General features: G+C 29.0%; 2 long non-coding RNA genes across 3 annotated transcripts; both read left to right on the top strand.

The window, feature by feature from the left end:
* The first annotated feature begins 3,223 nt into the window (after positions 1-3,223).
* LOC139892006 (uncharacterized) lies at positions 3,224-4,097 on the top strand. The gene is made up of 3 exons (XR_011773949.1): positions 3,224-3,357; positions 3,550-3,653; positions 3,977-4,097. It is a non-coding gene; the product is annotated as an uncharacterized lncRNA (long non-coding RNA).
* A 160-nt stretch (positions 4,098-4,257) lies between these two features.
* Positions 4,258-5,680, top strand: LOC139892007 (uncharacterized). 2 transcript variants are annotated; one of them, XR_011773950.1, is made up of 3 exons: positions 4,258-4,620; positions 5,040-5,152; positions 5,424-5,680. It is a non-coding gene; the product is annotated as an uncharacterized lncRNA (long non-coding RNA). The 2 variants fall into 2 exon arrangements; XR_011773951.1 differs by having other exon boundaries at positions 5,373-5,680.
* The last annotated feature ends 6,480 nt before the right edge of the window (positions 5,681-12,160 follow it).

The following is a 12,160-nucleotide window of genomic DNA, read 5'->3' as shown; positions in this document are numbered from 1 at the left end:
TTGAGGAGATTGTCTTTGATAGACAATCTAAATTATGTCATTAAGACCTTTATTCAATAATAAAGGTTATGGTTGTTTTTAAAAACGAATGCAAGATTTGAAAAACATCTCATATAAAGGTCAAAACCTCGCAAAGAAACCAATTAATATGAAACGTTTATAATTAATATGAACGGGGCATTTCATGTACGCTATGTATAAATGAAATCTTGTGGTCTATTATTATGATTTATTATATAGGATTAAAACCTATGACTCACCAACTTTTTTGTTGACGTTTTAAGCATGTTTATTCTCAGGTGATTATTAAAAACGCTTTCGCTGTTGCATGTTAACCCAAGGTCAAGATTTGGAGTCGGCATGCTTTTCATAATAATTAAACTTGCATTCGGAATTTGTGTTTGTAATATATTGTCTATTTTTATATAATGGTGTATGTAAAAATTATGTACTTTGAGGAGATTGTCTTTGATCGACAATCTAAATTTATGTCATTAGACCTTTATTCATATAATAAAGGTTATGGTTGTTTTTAAAACAAATGCAATATTTGAAAAACGTCTCATATAGAGGTCAAAACCTCGCAAAAAAACCAATTAATATGAAACGTTTATAATCCATATGAACGGGGCATTTCAAAGTCGAGGTTTTTTGAACAACATATCAATCATTTTTCAAAGATTTGTGAGGTATAAAGGGCAAATTGCCCAGAAATGTAATATAAAGGTCAGTTTTTTCCAATAAAGGGTATATCGGTTTTTCGTTGCCTATAAAGTAGTTTGATTTTAATTTAGTGCGTAAAAAGGTAACCTGATTGAAAAATGGTTGCAATTGGGGTAAAAAATGACATGTGGCATTTTTATTTTATTTTTTTCTGACTTGTATATTACATGTGTGAAACTTTCATAACCACGTCATTAATTATTTTTAATCTAATTTTAACTCCTTCCCAATAAAATAAAATAAATAATAATATATCCTCATCTTAACTGGTTCCATCGTGAATTCGTATCATCATTAATCAATTCAATTCAATCAAAATAATAAACCTAACAATAAATCTAAATTGAGCTTTTTTTATGGTTCGATCGTTCGTGTTAAACCCTAAACCCTAAACCATATCAATTCATTACCACATCATTGAACTTTTTTTTTTAGGTATAGTCCCTAAACCCTAAACCCTAAACTCTAAACCGTTCGTGTTAAAAACTCAATCTAAATCCTAAATCTAAACGCTAAATCTAAACCCTAAACCCTAAATTTCTAAACCCTAATATCTAAACCCTATAAACTCTAATATCTAAACCCTAATATATTAACCCTAATATCTAAAACCTCAACATATGCTCGAAAAATACGATAATTGTTATATATTACTTCTTCTAGCGTTTTCCAGCCAAAATAAAAATATTTATCACAAAGTGTCTTTATTAAATGTTCATATTTTCATCCAATCTATAATGTTCGTGAACAAATTTTTTTCAAAAAATGAAAAAATAAAAATATTTTGATTCCCCGCTCCCCCCGATTGGTTACTTCTCCCTTGATCCTACCACTATATATATATATATATATATATATATATATATATATATATATATATATATATATATATATATATATATATATATATATATATATATATATATATATATAGTGGTAGGATCAAGAGGGAAGTAATCATTCGGGGGGAAGCGGGAGGAAGCAAAAATTTTTTTTTTTTGTTTTTTGAAAAAACTTTGTTCACGAACATTATAGATGATATGAAAATATGAACATTTAGTAGAGACACTTTGTGATAAATGTTTTTATTTTGGCGGAAAAATGCTCGAAGAAGTAATATATAACAATTATCGTGTTTTTCGAGCGTATTTTGAGGTTTTAGCTATTGGGGTTTAGATATTAGGGTTTAGATATTAGGGTTTAGAAATTTAGGATTTATGGTTTAGATTTAGGATTTAGATTGAGTTTTTAACACAAACGGTTTAAAGTTTAGGGTTTAGGGTTTAGGGTTTGGTGTTTTGGGTTTATTCCATAAACCCAAAACACCAACCCTAAACCCTAAACTCTAAATCGGGCTAAATTTTACTTCACAAAACATGAAGAAGAAAAAACGTTCATATTCTTCACGAACAATATTATCTTGAATGTTATTTTTGTCGATCATTTTCCCGCCTAAATAATAACATTCATCACGAAGTGTCTCTTTTAAATGTTCATATTTTCGTGTGATCTTGATGCCGGAAAAAAAAATTTCAAAAAAAACGGAAAAAAAAAATTTGCTTCCCCTCGCTTCCCCCCGATTGGTTACTTCCCCATTGATCCTGCCCATATATATATATATATATATATATATATATATATATATATATATATATATATATATATATATATATATATATATATATATATATATATATATATATATATATATATATATATTATATTTTAAATAAAATATGACATGGAGATACATAAAATATTAAAAATGACATGGAAATATGCTATTACAATCTCTCTTATATATAATTAGAAAACTATTATGATTCTATATTTTTTTCAAAAACTCCACTTGTCAAAATACTAGCCTTTGGATGAAAATCCAAAATTAAATCTCATCCCTTTAAATTTGTGATGGCATCATTTCAATTTGTAAGAGGCAGTTAAAGATTTTAATTACAAAGTGCCCTTAATAATAGAGAAAACCCGTAGTTACCTTCAAAAATTGGGATTATTACGGTTTTTTTAACTTCTATATTAATTTTAATTTTATTTTACTTTATAATTTATAATTAACCCACATCCATACTTCCTCCTCTGTATTCTTTGCTATCAATGAAGAATCACAGTCTGCAGCGTTAATCACAATACACAAAATCCAGATTTACTTCACCTAATTATCAAGTCGCCAAAAAAATGAAATTAGGGTTCAAAGGCTTAGCAGATGCAAATCGATAATCTGTGCATTTGGTCACGCTAAATACACATAATCCATTTTTCAACTTATGGTACAGATTCAACTTTTTCATGTTTCAGACACAAGCAAATACCATTGTTGGGGATCTTCAATTCATACGATCAAATCGTTTTATGAACAATCGATTCAAATAATCCATGGTTCTATTTCAAGACGGTACGTAACCATCTTTTGTATCAATTTATGGTTTCAAATAGGGTTAGGGTTTCTATAAAGTTGAGCTTATTAAGTTTTGTTAGTGGTTGGTTTCTGTTATTTAACTGTTATAAATCATCTGATGTAAGACATTCTATATGCTTACATAAAAATCTCTTTTGTGCATCTGATATGTCGTTTAGAAAGATTACGAATCGACATACAATATGTTGCAACTTTTGCTGGTAAAGTTCAAGATTTGATTTCTTTTATTGTGAGCGCGCCACCAATAACCGTAGCTGAAATATTCAAACCCATGACTTGAAATCGATTAATGCAAGTTGAATCTATTTTCAGTACCTGGGTTACCACTTGGAGACATTTTGTTTTATGATTCCATCAACATATGTTTGTAATTGCTTTATTTTATATTGCAGTTGAATGGAAATAGTCATACTCTATATTATATAGCATAAGAAGAAGGATATGGTACTCACCCTATGGACGAGCACCTTAGTTATGGACGAGCTTGCTCTTTCAGGTGATAAAACTGCTTTTTCTTAAATAAGATATTGTTCATTTACTTTAAGTCACAATAATTTTTTGTTACATTTGATTGTATAAGATTCCATTTTACAATATTTTGTTAACTATGGGCCTGAACCACTAGGCTCTAAGTGATGGTTCTATTGTTGATTATTATTAATAATTTAGTTATGCTAATTATATGACTTTATTGCGATGTGATACGTTGATAAACTTAAATTTTTTGAAAACTTTATATATATTTTTGAAAACTTTATATATATTTTTGTGGCTAAATGTGATGTCATTCTTTATATTCTTCATGTTTCTGGGTGCAAGGTAGATGGCCTACTGATGCTTCAACCATTTAGTAGCTGGTGGATGACTTTTATAAAGTAATTTTTTAAATGTTGATGAGGACTTCAAAGGGTTTCTTTGTTATATTCCAAGATACAAAAGCTATTTCTAATGATATTATAACGCTCTTATTCATGTACCAACTATGATAATAATTGTGTATGCTTAAAGTTGTTTGGTAATTAAGCTTAAGATCCACATGTCATTATAAACATATATGTATTCATGAGATGTTGTTTTCATTTTGTCTTTTATATGTCCTTATACAGATGAACTAATTGGGTTTTTTTTATCAATTTTGTGTATAATTTTCATTGAAGTAGGTTTTAGTTTATTTATTTAGTTTATTTTATTTTTTTGATAGGGAATCAGGATAGATGTAGATAATGAATTTGTTCCTGTAAGATATTAATCAGAAAGCAATGAAGATGAGGGCGTATTTTATGAAGTTGTGACTTTGAAAGTTTATTGATGTACCATTAACAATGTTTCATCACTAACTGTACAGGCTGCCTTAAGTTTGTGGGGAACTGTCATTGAGCTTCATTAGACTCATCATGATAGCGGTTGTAGGAATTGCAGCCAGCACGCGTGACCTATCGTCTTTGCTTTCATTAATAAAGCTAGTAAGTATTCTTAAGATGGTAGAAATCGTTTTACAATTGTAGCTGGTGAAATTCTTATCCCATATAATATCTTTTTGACAAAACATTTTTTCTCGCAAAACTATTTTAATCTTTGATTTTTAGTGGTAACAAAATGGCCGGGTCGGGCTGTATGGGACAAATTTAGTTAAAACGTATCAATTACCCGTTCTTCGCTGAAGGCATTAAAGTTGTTACCCATAAATAGATGTAAAAATTAGAATTATATTGGCTAAGAATCGGACATGATAATTATATTAAGAAGATCTTATCACGTGACAATTATGAGAAAAGTATTACTAACAAAGGAAAAACCGGTTATGTCGTTTAATGTTTTGGGTCTTAGTCATATATTAGGCTCATTAATAACATGTTTTGGTATGTTTTGGATGGTGGACTAGAAATGCCTTACGGTGAGAAGAGGTTAGATGGTTAAAGCAAGGATGGTAAAAGCCTTGATTCTGAAGGTCACCGCAAGTACATCTATGGTGGCCACATTGTCGCCTACTTGAACGTGAGCACTTCTCATGGTTTTTTGTTCCTTTCACTTATATATGTGTACATCATTTTTTTTAATGTATATACATAACCTTTTTAACTGTTAGTCATGTTTGTTTTATAAAATACCAATTTATTTTTAGTCACGTTCGTTCACTTATATATGTTCTCGTGTATCAGTTTGTCCTTAATTTATCTTTTCTTGAATGAACATATGTTGATCGAAAATGAACCAGAGAAATACCAGAAACAGTCTTCTAACTAAATCAAGTCTCGGTTTGAACCAGATAGCCTTGAAGAGGTTTACAAAAAGGTCCATGCTGCCATTCGTGTTGATCCTTGCCCCAAGACTTTATTTCCATGGCTTAGCTCTCGCCTCAGAATTGATCGTAATGTCATACTTTCTTTTATCTCTATTTTGGAGAGATACTGTCAAGAGACGGATGCCAAAAAGGTACTAAACAACTTAATTACCTCAAACACCTCATGTTTGTAAGGTTTTTCTAAGTTATGTAAACACGTTGAAGATTAGTAAGTATCTAAATATGTTAGGTAAATTTGTATATTTTTTCAAATTCAAAAAACTTGATTTATATCAACTCATTTTTAACATCCATTTGATATTTGTTGATTTATTATGCACATATATTGCACTACTATTACTTATCTCATTAACATAAATAACTTATTAACAATATATTTTAAGAATTTTGTATGATAAAATACCCGCGAATGCGCGAGTTATAAACTAGTAAATAGTAAAATAAAAATGCCACATGTCGATTTTTTCCCCAATTTCAACCATTTTCAAATTAGAGTACCTTTTTAGGCACTAAATTAAAATCAAACTTCTTTATGGGCAACGAAATAACTGATATACCCTTTATTGAAAAAAAATGGCTTCTATGTTACCTTTCTGGTCAATTCACCCATGTAAAAATTGTGGTGTATTAATATTCAATACATATGTGTGCTTCTATCATGGATTGGACAAACGAGAAAATATCTACGATAAATGAATATTTCAATACATGTGTCTGGACCATAATATCATATTTTGTTTGGATGAAATATGGTGACGGTTAAGAAACCAAACGGGAACAGTAATTAAATGCTGTAGAACTTATCATCATAATATGATAAGGTATAACACAAGTGGTGGAATTAAGATTCCTTAATATTTCAATCGGTGATTATGATAAATGATCTAGGAAACTGATCAATTGGTGATCATAAATACATAATCTAGGCAACTGATTGTGGGGATGAATCTTAGTTATTATGGAATCTCAATTATTTCCATGAATTAATGGTTCTTGTTTCAACGTTTAGAACATTTGTTAACTTGTGGAATTTTTCTAGCGGTTTCCATACTAAAATGGTTTTAATAGAATCAATTGCATTAATTTGTAGAGTCGGTTACTCCGTTACTAATTCATACGTTCTCTATTTTGTATGAATGGGGTACCGACTAATTCATTCATGCGCATTCTCAAAATTTCCATTTTGAAACAACACGGAGGTCCACTCAGCAATCTCTTTATCCGTAGAATAAAGGGATGGATGACTTTCTCTACTTTTGAGAGTGTTTCACTATGAGTGGAGAAATGACTTATTTTTATTCTCGAATAAGAAAATGATTGTCTACATCTCACATCTACCATACACCACTCATGTGGTATTGAGTTTTTTCGTTGTTGTTGTTGTATAAAATCACGTTTGTTTTGTCTTCCCATATCAATACAAGCAACTTTATGATAATTAATGTAAGAATATGAAAGATCTCTAGCAATATATATAAGTAACTCACTTTTCAACCTTTAACAAGTAATCTCTAAATCTCTAATTATACTTATGTAATGTAAAATCTTCCTATGCAACAAGGTTTCTTTTACTTCATTAAGTAATTGATAATTCATATCTTCATATACACTTTCAAAAGAGAATACGTAAGTGTTTTACTATTATATTTATTATTTAGTCATGTTATTTGATATTATTCATAATTTATTTTCATATATGTATCTTCATATGCATCTTCAAAGAAAAATACGTAAGTGTTTTAATGCTACATTTATCATTTACTCATGTTAATTAGTTTGAATGGGTGATTTTTTATATGCATTTATTTTTTGTCATAACATCTTCATATGTATCTTTAAAAAAAATACGTAAATTTTTTGATATTATATTTATCATTTAGTCATGTTATTTGATTTAAATGAGTGATTTTTTATACGCATTTATTTGTCACAGTGTGTGATCTTTTACTTACTATGCATCTTGAAGGTTTCTTTTACTTTATATTTAATATTTGTATTGGGATCAAAGAAGAATCACTAAATCTTGCCCAAGGTTGGAGATCTCGGATCTCGGGGAGATCTCGTTTGAACATTTTTTGGGAGATCTCGGCATCTCGGAAAAATCTCGGGGAGATCTCGGACGTTGACTTGATTTGACTTTTTAGTTTTTATAATATAAATATATATAAATAAATAATTATATGTACACTTAAATACAATTTTACGAAATTTTATAAGAAAATCGAAGAAAAGGCCGAGAAAATTCGAAAAATTACAACATTTTATGAGAAAATTCGAGAAATGAGCGAGAAAATTCGATAAATCTTGGCTTTGACCAAGTTTGACCCCGTTTACCAAGAAATCTCGGGAGATGGACATCTCGTCTCGGCGACCTTCTAAAAACGAGATCTCGGAGAGATCTCGGGGAGAAATAAGGAGATTTACAACACTGATCTTGCCTATTAATCATAGTCATTATGTATGTTATAAAATGTTTAAATCTTACATTTACATGTTTATGGTTTGCAGGTTTACAAGAGCTCACAATTTTGTCGTCGAATAATATGTTATATTTGTCACTTATTAAGTTTACAGTTTGAAAGTAATACAATTGTAAATATTTTCAACAAATAATTGTTTGTTTATTTGAATTGTGATACATTAATAATTAATAATACAGTTTAACATTCTAATGGGAATTTTTCTTGATTAAATAAATCAATCTCATCCTTTCATCTTCATTCGTAATGTGATATAATTGATGGGTTAATGAGTTACAAATTAATTGTGGTATTAAGCCAAAAAATTACCATATTAACTATTAGACAAAACTTATAAATAGTACCAGGGGTATTTTCGTCTTTTCACTTTTTTTTCCCCCTTTTTCCTTCTTTCTTTCAAGTAATACAACAAAAGCTCCCCACACTATTAGACAAAACTTATGAATAGTACCAGGGATATTTTCGTCTTTTCACCTCTTTTTTTCCCTTTTCCCTTCTTTCTTTCAAGTAACACCACAAAAGCCCCCCACACTTTGTTGGGGTATTTTCATCTTTTCACCTTTTTTTTTCCCTTCTTTCTTTCAAGTAACACCACAAAAGCCCCCACACTTTGTTCAAAAATTAAAATCAGCCCCCAACACAGGGGGTTAAAGCGTCAAATCAAAATTTTCATAAAATATCTTAAATAAACTTCACTCAAATATTCAACAGGTCATATGTTCTCGCTCGCAACGAGTTAAATTTTTCCGACACCATCCTTAAACTCGAAATAATTTTATGAGCACAATGTCACTAACTATACGCAAAACGAACACTTTTAAAAAAAAGGCTAAATATTTAGGGTACTTTTCATAAATGTTGATTTTTCACTCGCAGGCTCCGTAACTAAACACAATAAAATACATTAAAAATCGAACCTCGGCGTGAAGCAAAGGTTCGAAAACTAGTTTATCATAAACTGGCTAAATCTGTTTGAAAGAAATATATATATATATATATATACACATAAGCATATATACATATGTAATCATTAGAAACAAATACTATTATAACAAATGATACGTATATACGTATGAGATACAATTAAATATGACAACTCATTAACAATTTAATAAAAATAACAATAAAAATCCCTTAAAGTTCCAATTAAATCCCCACTATTATTAAAAGATACAATTAAATATGACAACTCATTAACAATTTAATCAATTCTTAATCAATTAAATTAAGGGTAAAATAGACAATCCGCACATATCTCTTAAATTCAAAGAAAAGTCAAACCATACAATCTTTTAAAGGACGAAGGGAGTAATAATTACCTTATGCTACTGAGTATAATTATCCATACCTATTTTGATTTTACAAGGGTAAAATCGTAATTTATGCTACGGAGTATAATTTATCCATACCTACAGTATTTTGATTTTACAAGGGTAAAATCGTAATTTATGCTACGGAGTATAATTTATCCATACCTATTTTGATTTTACAAGGGTAAAATTGTAATTTTCACATTAATCTCTTACAATACTTAACCCAGCTCTCTCTCTTCCTATATTTCCTCATTACACACCTACAATCTCTCTTCACCGGTGACTACCAGTAATTGCCGGAGATCTGCTACCATCCAAAACGGTGTCGTATAGCAACTTCTGTTACAATGTACGAAAATTCAGCAGAATTTCAAGCGATTTTGAGAGATATAGAGCGTCTGAATAGCAGCTACACTAACAACGACGATCAAGGGTGGCAAACGGTGTCCTATAAGAAATCGAAACGTAAAAACACTAATAGTGCTATTAACAAATTCTCCGATCATGATTTCGGTGCTGCTTTCCGTCCGATCGATCAGCTGCCGGAGGATGATGATGCTCGTAACCACGGCGAGGATGAGGTCATTGATGCCGAGGATTCGGCCGGAGTAGAGGTTAAGAAGAGTAAACCTAAGAAAGTGAAGAAACCTAAAATCACTGTAATTGAAGCTTCAGCTGAAAGGACCCGTCCTAATCCATCTGGACGAATACATTACATTTGGTTACATCGCGAGGTACTTGACCTCTTTATGATACATTTTACAAACATTGCATTCGTTTTTAAAAGACAAACTTTCATTACATTGGAAGTTGACAACATGCATACCATTTCATAACATATTCAACTATAATCAACTTAATAATAATCTTGATGAACTCAGTGACTCGAATGCAACGTCTTTTGAAATATGTCATGAATGACTCCAAGTAATATCTCTAGAATGAGCTAATGCACAGTGGAAGATTTCTTTCATACCTGAGAATAAACATGCTTTCAAGTGTCAACCAAAAGGTTGGTGAGTTCATTAGTTTATCGTAAACAATCATTTCCATAATTTTAATAGACCACAAGATTTCCTTTATTCAATAATCATACACTCGCAAGTGTTTAAAAATCATTCATATGGATTGAACACCTGGTAACCGACATTAACATCATGCATATAGAATATCCCCAAAACAGAAATCCATCTGTATAATATAAACTCGAAGTACTAAAGCATACCATTTTCCAGTATGGGGGGAGTTAGTGCCCGTAGATCTACCTTTAGGATTCGCGTCAATTAGGGTGTCTGTTCCCTAATTCTTAGGCTACCAAGCTAAAAGGGGTGATATTCGATTCGATAATCTAACCATAGAATGTAGTTTCGATTACTTGTGTCTATTTCGTAAAACATTTATAAAAGCAGCGCATGTATCCTCAGTCCCAAAAATATATATTGCAAAAGCATTTAAAAAGGGAGCAAATGAAACTCACGATTCTGTATATTGTAGTAAAAATACATATGACGACATTGAACAAGTGTAGGGTTGGCCTCGGATTCACGAACCTATATCATTCATATATATATATATATATATATTAAAACCTATAATTGTAATCGAGCAATTTATATATATATTTAGTTATGTATTTAAATTAATATTCATATACAATTTTATTAATACTTATAATATATTATAATACTTATTTGATATGTAATTTAGTTAACGTTATATCAATAATATAATATCCTGATATTAAGTAATATTAGTTTAGGTATGTATTAAATATATTTTTATATACATTTCTTTTGTTTGCAATATAATATTTATAATAAAATTAGATTAAGTATAATAATAATAGTAATAATAGTTTTAATACTAATAATAATGATAATGATAATAATAATAATTTTGTTTTTATTAAAAATGATAGTTTTAATAAACATGATAATTTTTGTAATAAGGATACTACTAATAATAATACTAATAATTAAAATGTTATTAATAATGATAATAAAGATAATACTTAGTAATATTAACGATTAAGTTTTATGATTATATCTTATAACATTCCTTTTTGTCAAGTTTATATAATAATAACATCGTTTTTAATACTTAATATTTTAATTATATTATTAAGCATAATCGTAATCATATTACACTTATATATGTCATACACGTTTTCATGAGCGCATCAAGTTTATATTTATACTTAACAATACTATATAATTATATCATTTTGTCACGTCTTACCTAATCATAAACATAATCATACTTATTTTATCCATAATACAATAACTATAATAAAAGTTGTATTATTTTTATAACAATAACGATAATAATGAAAAAATAATAATTTTTAACATTAATGATAATACTAATAATAATGATGATAATAATATAAATTATTAATAAAAATCATGATATGAATATTAATAATAACAAGTAATCTAATAATAATAATAATAATAATAATAATAATAATAATAATAATAATAATAATAATAATAATAATAATAATAATAATAATAATAATAATAATAATAATAATAATAATAATGAAAATGAGAATATAAGTGTGTATACCCTTTTGAAAGCTTTTCTAAAAAGAATTGCCCATGACAGGGCTTGAACCCGGGATCTCCTGGATACTCGCTAACACCCCAGACCATGCCGCTGTTACCACTTTTCTGTTATTATACCCAGTACCTAAGTTTTTAATCTATATCAATATGTTTCTCTCTTTCTTCTTCTTTATCAAAACATTCAATCAGAGATCGACTAACATTTCGATTTGGATTTAGTAATTACAAATAAATAGATTAATAAACGTATTGTGATATCAAAATAATCAAACGCGAAGGGAAAAAAAATAAAATAAAAGAATACTTACAGCAGTCGTTGTATGTTAAAAAAAATAGAA

Source organism: Rutidosis leptorrhynchoides, chromosome 2 (genome assembly GCF_046630445.1).
Source record: "Rutidosis leptorrhynchoides isolate AG116_Rl617_1_P2 chromosome 2, CSIRO_AGI_Rlap_v1, whole genome shotgun sequence".
NCBI lineage: Eukaryota > Viridiplantae > Streptophyta > Magnoliopsida > Asterales > Asteraceae > Rutidosis > Rutidosis leptorrhynchoides.
This window is presented reverse-complemented; position numbering and strand designations above follow the sequence as displayed.